This window comes from Doryrhamphus excisus, chromosome 3 (genome assembly GCF_030265055.1).
Source record: "Doryrhamphus excisus isolate RoL2022-K1 chromosome 3, RoL_Dexc_1.0, whole genome shotgun sequence".
NCBI classification, from domain to species: domain Eukaryota; kingdom Metazoa; phylum Chordata; class Actinopteri; order Syngnathiformes; family Syngnathidae; genus Doryrhamphus; species Doryrhamphus excisus.
In genome coordinates this window covers 21,777,887-21,790,470 of record NC_080468.1, presented here as the reverse complement: position 1 = coordinate 21,790,470, position 12,584 = coordinate 21,777,887, and the positions used below count along the sequence as shown (strand labels likewise).

The following is a 12,584-nucleotide window of genomic DNA, read 5'->3' as shown; positions in this document are numbered from 1 at the left end:
CTGCATTTCACCACACAGGCTACAGTTGTGGATACTGTAGATGAGATATTAATATACATATTCACATTTTACCCCCTTTCTGTTTTAAATTGGAAATTATTTGCTGGGATGGGCTCCAGCTGGATAAGCGGTAGAAAATGAATGATTTGTTTTTCAAACTAACTTAAATAGAACATGGTTTAATGGCGCTATCTGCAGGGTAAAAAGGGTACTGCAGCTCTAACTCCAGTAAAGGGTGCTTGCTGTTTCACTAATCATGTCACTTACTAACAGTTTCCTGTAGGAAGAAGCATTGACAAGATGTGACGTGTAATTGCAAATTTTGCAAGTACAATACTGCTTACTGTATCCCTGTAATTATTTCTTAGTTTGTACAACTGAATTTAAAAAATGTTTATTTACAGTGAAAATCATATTATAGTGTTTAGAGGAGGGATATTCACATGGGCCAAAATTTCCCCTCGCTTGGACGCGGGTCTCAGCTATAAAGTAGAGGGTTCAGCGTTGGCTACAATCTAATCAGTTACTCTGTTGTTCTCGATCTGGATGTAATGGGGCCATCTCTTCACAGCTGACTTAAAGGTCTCGCCTCTCGCCCTTGTTCGCCTTTGAACAAAGTAGTCAGGCCAATGTGCTATGCTGCCTCACTTTGAACATTATATTACTTTACCGTAGCTTAGCTGGCCTTATCTTATGCTACACTTTACAACTGCTTTACTTTTTTTGCTCTTCTGTCCTTTATTCCACTTTGTTGCACTTTGCGATACATAACTTTATTACACTTTAGAATGGGTTGTACTGTGTTGCCTCACTTTACTTATGTTATTATAGTCTACTATACTTTATTCCGCGTTGGGTGAATAGTTTGCTTGTTCATTTACATATTTACATTTTTTTATATGCACTTTCAAATGAGATTAATTCAAAATCAGTCCTGATTGCAAATTTTAAATACACATTAAATTCAATACAATTAAATTGCATTTATTTTTTCAACCAGGACTGCATTTGTGAGGTCATAGGTCGCAAAGCAGTTGATTGGCTGTTATGCTAAGCAAAAACCAAGGTGGATCTCATTAGGAGAACGGATCCCTTCTGAGCAAGTAAGTGTCTTCAGAAGAAGAAGAAGTCTTTTCATGAAAAGATATATCCCACCCACGCTGTCTTGACATCATTACTGCATTTCTTTTGTGTTTGTAGAATGGGTTCTTATCAAAGTTTGCCATCCAAGCCAACACAGATCAAAACTCGTCTATCAGGAAAACTTCTTCGCTGAATTCATTTTTTCCAGAAGGAGAAGTGGAAGCGTACATCAACCAATTAGGGGAAGTCGGCATGGGGCGAGGATGACGCAGATTCATTACGTACTGGTATTAGTAGGTAGTATATAAGATACCAAAACTCGGCAGGAGTGACGCATCTTTACCCACATTCAAGATGTTACATGTCATGTAATGTAATGTAATGTAACACTAATTAAATTGTATTTATATATGTATATATAAATTTAATTAGTTTGTTTTGTGGAGTTTGCATGTTCTCCCCATGCGTGTTTGGGTTTTCCCACATTCCAAAATCATGTTAGGTTAATCGGTGATTCCAAATTGTCCATAGGTATGAATGTGAGTGGGAATGGTCCATGAACAATGGAGCCATGGCCCATTATGGCATAACCTCAGGCTAAAATAAGTTGAGAGGCGTGTGTTCTAAAACATTCAATGGCCTTCTGCAGCCATAAATCACTGGTGGGATTTAGAAGATGCAGGGACACCTTTCACCAGCAGATAGAGCCCTTCACCATGACTTGCCATTATGTAATATGCATCTTTTAGGCCAGTGGTTCTCAACTCATTTGGCTGCGGGACACACCGTCACCCCTTAATGATACCCAAAATGTATACATTTTTCAACTTCACATTTCTCTTTAATTCTTGAATGACAGGAGTACAGTTTGAATTTGAGGGAGTGCAAAGTTAAGACAGTGTGCCAGCACAAAACATCTGTAAATAACATTTCAGGAACAATATGTTTTTATCCACAAACTAAATTATTTTGACGAAAAGTGTCTGTGAAGGTTTTCTATTGTTTGGACTCTACTTGCTTGCTCAGCAGACCGATAACAGGTTCTCAATAAAGACTCCACAGGAGTCAGAAGCCCAGTCACAACCCGAGGCATGAGAACATAAGTACTGCATTAGTTCATATTTGGGAGTATACCCACACTATGTAGCCCCAGGCTCACAGACGCAGTGGCGATGCCCTTTGCAACCAATTCTGACTCCTTTGCAGACACGTGGTGGGTGCACGTCAGTCCCGGCACTTCCTCAGTTCGGCTGTCCAATGAGCTTGGAACTCTGCCATTAACCTTAAGTGAGGCAAGTGAGGCCTTCAGTTCTTTGGCTGTTGTTGTGGGGTCTTTGATAAGTTGTTGATGAGTAATTATGGCTGGCTGGCCACCTCACCTATATTCTGTGTTTTGGCCATTTGTGTATAATGACTCTCACTGTGGTTTGCTGGAGTCCCAACACTTTAGAAATGGCTTTATAACCTTTTCCAGACTGATAGATCTCAATTAGTTTGTTTTTTTTTGTTCATGGATAGATTTATTCAATGCATCCACATTTTTTCAGCACTGTCCTATGCATTCACTTTCTTATATTTTATATCGTATATATATCCTCAGTAATGTTGTTGATCCAAGGTCTATAAAGAGAAACTCTCTTCCGGCATTCTTGCATGAGCACATATACTATTGATAAATGTTCCAGCGCAAGCTCATTGTTCAACAAGACGTCTTTTAGAGATGAACGGCACATGTACATATTTCACTTTTGCATCTCACAGCAACTATGGTGCATTGAATTAATTGCGAAATGGCAACGCTTGATGAAAAAACGTTGTCAGCGAATCATAAAAGACAAAAACAGCGGTCTTAGCAGCGGTTCATGTATGCTGCACATTTTAAATATGTCATGCAATATCATGTTTATAAATTATTATGGACTTAGATATACTTATTTGGATTAAGGAGAATGCCCTATTGGCAATACAAGTTAAGAAGTTATTCTTAAATGTTTAAAATAAATGATTTATATTACAAATGTTACATTTTTGTATATTAAAATGTTTTTCAGCCGAACCCAATTAGAACATGTAGGTGTACCTATTGTTATTAAGTTGTCCCTGGTAAATTCTCTGGGCACCTTGTCATAAAAAACAGTGTGACAGCGCATTGAACCTGTGGAGGAGACTAAAATTGATGGCGTGTCCTGACTTGTGCAGATAAATCATCAAGTCCATCAACAATAGAACCACGGCCCATCATGTCATAACCCTAGGCTAAAATAAATAAAGAGAAGTGCGTTATAAAACATTCAATGGCCTTGGTGCAGCCATAAGTCACTCGTGTGGATTTTAAAAGATGCAGGGAAGCCATTCACCAGCAGATGGAGCCATTCACCATGGCTGGCTATTATTGAAGGTGCATTATGGTCTTTTAGGCCATAGTGGACCTCAGGCCAATTAGTTTCTTCTTTGGATGACTTGTCTCTTCAGTTGATGCTCTTTGTCTCCATGCAGGACATCACTTGTCATTTATTTCATGGCTTGCTTGACATGTTATATAACTCCCCATTTTAGGCTAAGGGGACACCAATATCTGTCCCTCATGATCCAATTATACACTATATTGTAGGGCTGAATTTTGGACTGCCAAATATATTTTAATTGCATTATGTTGTATCTGTTTACCTGTAGTTACAGTCTTAGTGTTTACCTCTGGTGGTGTAATGGTAATGGTACACGCTGCTGCTTCTCTTGCAGACTGTGGGTTTGATTCCTGGCCAGGGCCGGAACACCCCGCCATTGGAGATGTCCAGCATTCCAAGCAAGGGATAAGTGAGAGAGTTGCATAAGGAAAGGCATCCGGCGTACATACTAAGCCAAATGGAACATCTCACCGTGGCAAAGACAAAGTTGCAATGTAAGTTGGCTTCTGTTTTAAACAAAGACAAAACCAAAGACAATTAGCATTCATTCATTCATCCATTTTCTACCGCTTTTTACTCACGAGGGTCGTGGGGGTTGCTGGAGCCTATCCCAGCTGTCTTCAGGCGAGAGGCGCGGTACACCCTGGACTGGTCGCCAGCCAATCACAGGGCACATATAGACAAACAACCATTCACACTCACATTCATACCTATGGACAATTTGGAGTCGCCAATTAACCTAGCATGTTTTTGGAATGTGGGAGGAAACCGGAGTACCCGGAGAAAACCCACGCATGCACGGGAAGAACATGCAAACTCCACACAGAGATGGCCGAGGGTGGAATTGAACCCTGGTCTCCTAGCTGTGAGGTCTGTGCGCTAACCACTCGACCACCGTGCCGCCCTGACAATTAGCATATTGACTCGAACATATGTTCGAGTCAATATATATAAGATGACCCCTCTTTTCCAGGACCTGTTGCATTTATTTTAAGTTATTATAGTTACCTGACTGTAAAATGATCCTTAAATATAAGACGGCATGCCTTTTTGACTTTAGACTTGTTTTTGTAAGAATTTATTTTCCACAAAATCACTGTAGTGACCCAAATACAAGACAATCTTGAATATCAAACAACCTGAATATAAGACTATCATGAGAAAAAGACGGCAATTAAAAAAAAAAAATCACATACCTTGGTTAGCATCATTACAGACGATAGCCAAATAAAATTTTCTCATAAAAAATCATGTAATTCTAAAGTGACCACTGCAGTGATTATTTGGGGGGCAGGGGCAGGGGGCTGCAAAACACGTTTGGGACCCACTGGGTTAATTGACGACTCTTAAGTTGTCCATCGATAAGAATGTGAGTGTGGATGGTTGTGACCAGTCCAGGGTGTACCCAACCTTTCGCATAAAGTCAGCTGGGATAGGCTCCAGCATACCCGCACGACCTCAGTGAGGATAAGCGTAATGGATTGGGTGGATGGTTTGTTTACTTATATACGGTCTTATCTTGGGGTCAATACGTTACTAATGGATAAATACAGTGAGTCAGCTGACATATCATGATGTTTGCCAATATTATGCCAACAAAAGAAGAAGAAAAAACTCTGTATCCTTGTGTGACACAACCTTTAACATAAATGTTACTCCTGTCTGGCTTTTTGAAGATAAATGTACCTTTTAGAGCAAGACCAGCTCACATATCAATCTGACGTCGTTTGAAGATCTCGTCTCGTCCATCACAGAACGAGGTGAAATTCCTGATAGCTGCTCATCTCTCTGGTCGTCTTGTTCATGAATGCATGCGGGGGGGATGCTTCAAAGACATGTTAATGGAGCGCTATGTGAAGATGCCAGGAGGCCAATTACACATGTGGGGCTACACTTCAGCTCATTGCTCACATATGCTCGGTTATAGCTCATATTTCTTTAGATGACCTTGACCACGCAGCAGAATACCATCCATACATGATGTTGGTTGACTTCCAAGTTGGTCTACTTTTAATTTCCCGTAGGAAATCATGCCAAGTAATTAATTTTTCCATCATGAAACCTTTATTAACTCTGCAGGTGATGTTTTAAGTAAAATTTTACCGTCCCTTACAGTCATATAAGCGTAAAAAATGAAATTAAACACGTTATAATGAAGGTAGCAAAGCAAAATAAAGTAAAACTACGCACAGCTTTGAAGATGTCATTGAGAGCGACACTGCCATCTAGTCACAAAAGTTTAAAAAAAACACTGACATGAAGCTAAAAACCACAAAAACTACACTTCCACAGAAGATACCTGTAACAAAGTGCTATACTGACACCTAGTGGAGTAGAATTTTAATGTTACCAACTGTGCAACAAGTCATTCATTCATTTTCTACAGCTTATCCTCATGAGGGACCCTGAACTGGTCGCCAGCCAATCACAGGGCACATATAGACAAACAACCATTCACACTCACATTCTTACCGATGGACAATTTGGAGTCGCCAATTAACCTAGCATGTTTTTGGAATGTGGGAGGAAACCGGAGTACCCGGATTAAACCCACGCATGCACGGGGAGAACATGCAAACTCCACACAGAGATGGCAGAGGGTGGAATTGAACCTGGGTCTCCTCGCTGTGAGGCCTGCGTGCTAAACACTCCTCCGCCGTGCAGCCTGCAAAAAGTCAATTTACTCAATTTATAATGTAAATAAATACAACTTAAATCAAATAATGTTAATGTTGGAATGGTAACATTGTTTTGTTTTAATGACAAATTTGAATGACAGTCCTACATGTTGCTATATAGTGAAACTAAATAAAGCTTATGGTGAATTAAGTAAAACAAATCCTGCCTTTGAAGACCTTGTCTAATGTGAAATACAAACATTAATATGCCATTTTAGCACAGCACTTCTTTGACAAATTTTAATGCGAGCCATTAGCTGTCATTGTGCTTTATATTGAAACTTACTAATGTGAAAGAAAGTAAAAACTACCTCTACTGCGGGAAAATACACCGTTTTAATGTAATTTGTTGACAAATCTTCATGCTTTTAGCCATTGGCTTTTTTTGCTACTGTACCATGCAATTAAATAAAGATGTTTTTTAAGCCGCTGTTTGTCAATTTTGCGAAAATTGCAGGCACACAATTTCTGCTCAAAAGGCTCTTTTATAAATGCTAACTTTGGTAGCAAGGCAAGTTTATTAATAGAGCACCATTCGTACACAAGGTCATTCATAGTGCTTTACAGAAAAGAAGGGTAAAATCAATTAATCCATAAAAACATACTCATCCTAAAATCATTCAACAAAATTCCATAAATCATTCCATAAAACAAAACAAAACCAAAGAAAATAAGTAAAAATGTAGAGTACAGATAAAATACTGTGAGTTGCCATATGCACAGTTGAATGTGTTGTCAGCCTGGATTTAAACATTGCCAAGGTTGAGGATTGTTGCACATCTTCTGCAAGACTTTTCCTGATTTTGGCAGCATGAAACTGAAACACAGCCTTTCCATGTTTAGTCCTAACTCTGGGCAGTACTTGTACACAAGCAGAGCTGCTTAAAAGTCGATTCAGGAAACCAGTGTAGAGACCTACTGTACTGGACTAACATGGTCATATTTTCTGGTTCTAGTCAGGACTCAAGCAGCAGCATTCTGGATGAACTGCAGTTGTTTTACAGCTTGTTTAGTGAGCTCATTGAGATGTCCGTTATAGTAGTCTAACCTCTTGGACACCAAGGCATGGATTAGTCCCTCTAAATGTGGCTTAGACACTATTCCCTTTGTTTTGGCATTTTTTTAATATGGTAAAAAGCCAATGATGGTTTGGATTGAATGTGGCTGTTAAAGTTTAGATCTATGTCAAGTATAATCTCTAGATAGGACACATTGCAACTGTGTATTAGCTAACCTAAAGGGAGCATGTACAGATTGAACAATAGCGGCTCTAGGATTGACCCCTGGGGAACTCCACGGTTCCATTTTGTCCGAGACACAGTTACCAATTCCAACAAAATCTTTCCTGTCCTCCAGAGAGGACTTGAACCATTCAAGAGCAATACCACAGACCCCCCCCCCCCCCTGTTTTCTAACCTCTGTAATAAGATCACAAGCACAGTATTGATAAGTCCTATTGGTAAGCAAGCTAGCCATCTAATGTTGACGTAAAAAGACTAACAAAATTGTATCATGTTCCATGTTCACCTGCTGTCAGTGACACGTAGATGTGAGTGTCATCTGCATAGTTGTGATAGGACACATTGCAGCTGTGTATTAGCTAGCCTAAAGGGAGCATGTACAGATTGAACAATAGCGGCTCTAGGATTGACCCTTGGGGAACTCCACGATTCCATTTTGTCCGAGACACAGTTACCAATTCCAACAAAATCCTTCCTGTCCTCCAGAGAGGACCATTCAAGAGCAATACCAGAGATTCCCACCCAGTTTTGATAAGTCCTATTGGTCAGCAAGCTAGCCATCTAATGTTGACGTAGAAAGACAAACAAAATTTATCCCAAAAATAAAGCATTCAAAGAGAGATCGTTGCATTATGCGCAGTATTTCTTCTAAGCTGTGTGCATTGTTCCAGCCCTCTCATGGCACAGCAAATCCATACACAGTATAAAGTAAAATCAAACATGAGCTGCAACTAAATAAACACATTCCAATTTATTCTGTAACACTCCGGGAGTGAAAGGTAACAAGTGGCAACAACAGGTTAAACAATGATCAACACTGTTCAGCCACTTCAGTAGATTTGCTTTGCATGTATCAATGTCATTAATAGCTTATGTGCATGTATTCTTTGCCATTATTTTGCAGGTTATTGTATAGCTAACGGTGTGGCCGAGTTATGAGAGGTAACTCCTGCTTGATATCACCGTATTATGGTGAAATGAACAGGCGGTGTCACAGTCACTCACAAAGCCAAACTAAAAAAAAAAAAGATGGAATGTCTATTGGAGTATGTGCAAGCAGGAGTACAAGAGGTGAAACTGAGTGAGATTTTTTTTCTTTTTTCGAGTGAGACACGGCTGCTCCGAAAAACAAGCTGTGATGTAGGGATACTCCAATCGATCGTCCGAAGCACATGACCGCCATATGCTGATGAATGAATATTTTTCTCAAAAACTGATCAATTCTGGCTCAGACTATTGCAGCCTACAATCTATAGCGACCGTCCCCTGCCCACTTTCCTTGACACTACACAGGCATCGCAAACTCAAAACAAATATGTCTGTCGTGTGTTTGTGACAGTAACATACTGTACATTTTGCACCCTACAAAACTAAAAATATCTTGCAGGGGTAACACATTAAAAAGGTTTCATTTAATATGGCATGTACTCGTTTCATGCTCTTATCCAGCAAAAATGCATTATTTGTAATAAATACTCATTGTAAATGAGTTAATCGCTATTAACAACATCGTTCACCGTCTGACTTCTGACGTTTAAACAAGAAATAGTGTCACATTTTAATGGATTTACACAGCACCTTTCAACTTCCCCAAAATGCTTCATAGTGAATCTCAGTATTCATTCACTCCACAGTCACACAACGGTGCTTGGTAATCGACATCTCTAACCACAGCTGCCCCGGGGCAGACACACAGAAACTTGGCTGCCATTTTGTACCTATGGTGTTTCCAACCACAACCAAACATTCATTAACATTCAGGCATGAACACAACAACAGTGACTGGGATGGAGAAAGTGGGGTTGCAAACCACCAACCATCAACGTTACTGTTTCTGGACTATCTGCTATACCTCGTGAGCCACTGCTACCGGAATAAAAACAATTCCTCTTTTCTTAGTTATCAATCAAAACCTCAGGTTCAAGAGTGGTGTCAAAAAACTGGAGGAAGAAGAAAACTGGATACGGCACAGGGAGGGGTCCAACGGGACAAGTCCTCATCATGTGCTACAAAGGCATAACTGCAGTCATCTTCATACATCAACTTCACTGCAAAGCATCCAACTCACGACACATACCTGGACCATTATGAAGGCTTCCTGTTCCTGCGTATCATCATTTGGGTCATGAGAGTGCAGTACTGCGAGAATGGCATCAGATGGCAATTCACCACAAAGCTGGACGATCTTTACTACGCTGATGAGCTCATCCACATAAAAGGCCGATCCAGCAGAAGACCAACTTTTTTGGTAGAGAATGGCGAATGCACGGAACTGAAAGTGGATGTAGACAAGTGCAAAGTGATGAGGTTGAGTGACAGGAACAACAAGCATGCGGAACCTGTGGAAAATGGCGAGCAGTTCCAGTACAAAAGAGCCTTCGTATTGACTGATTTGCAGGAGTATATGGCGGGCATCAAAAACAGGCTGGACAAGGCAAGGGTGACTTTCATTAGGCTAAAGAACTCAAAACCGAGACTGTTCAAGGCGTTGACGGTTCTGAGACTTGGAAGACAACAAAGGCGTACAAATAGAAGCTGGATGCTTTCTAAGCCTAATGCTTCCAGCGGATACGGAAGATTACATCAGTAACAAGGTAGTACAGGAATGACTTGGAATAGAGAGCCTGAGCACAAAGGTCTGCAAGTTTATTGGGCACAACCTGAGGAACGAGGCTGACAATGACTGCTCTACCGCTATGATGTTGGCCCCTGAGGGGAAGAGACGGTGTCTCAGGACCACCTGGAGGCCAACTGTAGAGAAAGAAAGAGAGTCCGTCGGTTGAAGAACCAACCATGGACAGGACGATGTAGAGGCCTTATGTGCCATCAGACGGAACGAGCTAGCTTCCAAAAAAACGAATTTGTGTCTTGACAGAAAAAAAACAATGTCTCATTGAATAATGCATTTAATGAGATTGTTGCATTACAGAGTCATGGAGGAGCACTTTATGGCAGGGAACTAAGATGTGCTCAGGCTTTTTACAGTCCTATGGGGGTGTGAAATGTACTTTTTTAACATCCTTATTTTTTTTAGACTATATATCCGTGTGATTTGTAGGCTGTTTCTTAATGTTTAAAAAAAATCGACACGATGCAGGCTTTTTCTCTTTGAGTAAGCACGTTATGTAACCATGCTATTAAATCTGCATTTTTAAAGGCAAATAGAACATGATTTGAGGAGTTTTGGCTGTCAGTCACATCACATTTGGAAGAAGAAGAAGAAGAAAAAAAGAACAGCCTGTTTAGAAGCTAACTTGAATTTAATATAATTTACTTGTTTATCTGTGTAATGCATCCATGACAACACAGCAGTCTTTATTATGTAGGTCTACATTATATAGAATATTCTAAAGCAGCTCGGCTCGAGATCGCATCATCACATTTCCCTCCTCAACGCCTGCTCAGAACCAGATCAAAGCGAGAAAAAATGAGGCGCAATGAATGCCATCCATGTAACATCCACGCGGTTTTTTTTTTTTTAATCTCAGAAGAAGAATGAGAGAAATAATTAAAGACACACGGTCCTCAAAAACAACAGGATCAATGGCGAGCAAAAACAGCAGAGCTACAGTAAACCTCGGATATATCGGATTCAATTGTTCCCACTGGTTTTGTCCGATATAAGCGAAATCCGTTATATGCGTATACCGGAAAATGTCCGTTTTATGCATATATCGGATTTATATCCGGTATATGCGTGAATTGGATTTTATCCGTTTATAAAAAGGCACTTCCTTGACTATGTTTCCAATGTACCTGGACTGGGCAATGAAAAGAGACGTAAGGTAATGAGAATTTAACTTTATTGGACTCTGAGCATAACAAATTGTTAATTAAGCTAGGCCCTGTTACGCCCGTCAGGCCTACGTTATTTCCAATAGTGAGGTTAAGATCTCATTCACTGCTGTGCTAGTATTATTGACGTCACTCACTTTTATATTTGTCCTAAATCTGGAGCCAGGAGAAAGACAATAGCCAGTGACATCAACAAGATTAGCATAACGATGCGGCCATCCGATATATGCTAGGGAAATTTAATGGAAATGCATTGGAACGGGACTGGAGATTTTGTCCGAAATAGGCGAAATCCGTTATAAAAAATCCGATATATGCAATGAATTTTTATTGGAAATGCATTACAGAAAAATCGGTTCTTTTTTATATGTCCGTTGTGAGCGAATTTCCGATATATCCGAGTCCGATATATCTGAGGTTTACTGTATATTGACGATTTATGGCATTTCCTTAAAACAGCAAAAAACACTTGCCATCTCGAAGATCATTTACAAACAGAAGGATGACTCGCAGTAGGTCCTTAAAAACAGGACGAGGATTTTTGACTGGCATTTTTGAGTCGGTCCTTACAAACACCAAAGCAGAATACTCCTGTCTTTTTTTTTACCCTTCACACGTTCATTAATATTTTGGTGAATTAATAATAAAACCATTAATAGTATTATATGATACATTTCAATTATTCTCTTCCTTTCAACTGTACAGTCATAAAGTACAAAAATATCTTCAACATCAACAGAGGTGTTTTCAATAAAGCAACGCGGTATTGTGTTTCTAACGTATACGCCCGAGAACAGAGACAATACACAATTCATTGTTGTTGGTAGAGAACTTGCCATAATACCTCCAGATGGCCTTCTGTCGTTTTAAAGCTATTCTTTCTCAAACACGGCGAAAAAGAAAGCATGTGGGCGTTCAGGCGTTCTACACTTTATGTATATTTTTAAGTGTGTGTTGCAGTGGCCTTCGGAGGATTAGTCACACGGCTGTGAGCATTAGAAACCCTGCTGTGTTTGCGAGCGCACCGACAAAAGACAACCATCTCAAACAAAGACAGTAGGAGTGGGAGGGTGCGTTACCTCCGCCAAGCAGCACCAGGCAAATAAACTTAAATTAAAAACACACGCAATATGTTTACACTCAAAGATCCTCTATGTGACAGGAGTGCTCTGCTGTTTTCAGGAATCTACTGCAGAAACAGTCGTCAAAGATCCTCGAAATGACAGGAGTGCTGATTGAATCCAAACAATTGCCGTGTTTCATATTAAGCTAACAATGTGTCAGCCATTCGGTCAGGAAGGGGTGAGATTGGGGGGGTGGTGATAGATTTGAAAGCAGGCATCAATCACTGTCTTGCCGTGATTGGTTGTTTGTGTGCGAGG

At 40.1% G+C, this 12,584-nt stretch overlaps 1 protein-coding gene across 1 annotated transcript in view; it reads left to right on the top strand.

Moving 5' to 3' along the window:
- LOC131124820 (receptor-type tyrosine-protein phosphatase delta-like) overlaps positions 1–12,584 on the top strand; it is a 330,087-nt gene that overhangs the window by 5,172 nt on the left and 312,331 nt on the right. Inside the window, exons 3-5 of the mRNA XM_058065610.1 lie at positions 1,001–1,103; positions 1,201–1,370; positions 3,823–3,982. The gene's annotated coding sequence lies outside the window, so the exon portion shown is untranslated. The remainder of the gene's footprint in view (positions 1–1,000; positions 1,104–1,200; positions 1,371–3,822; positions 3,983–12,584) is intronic.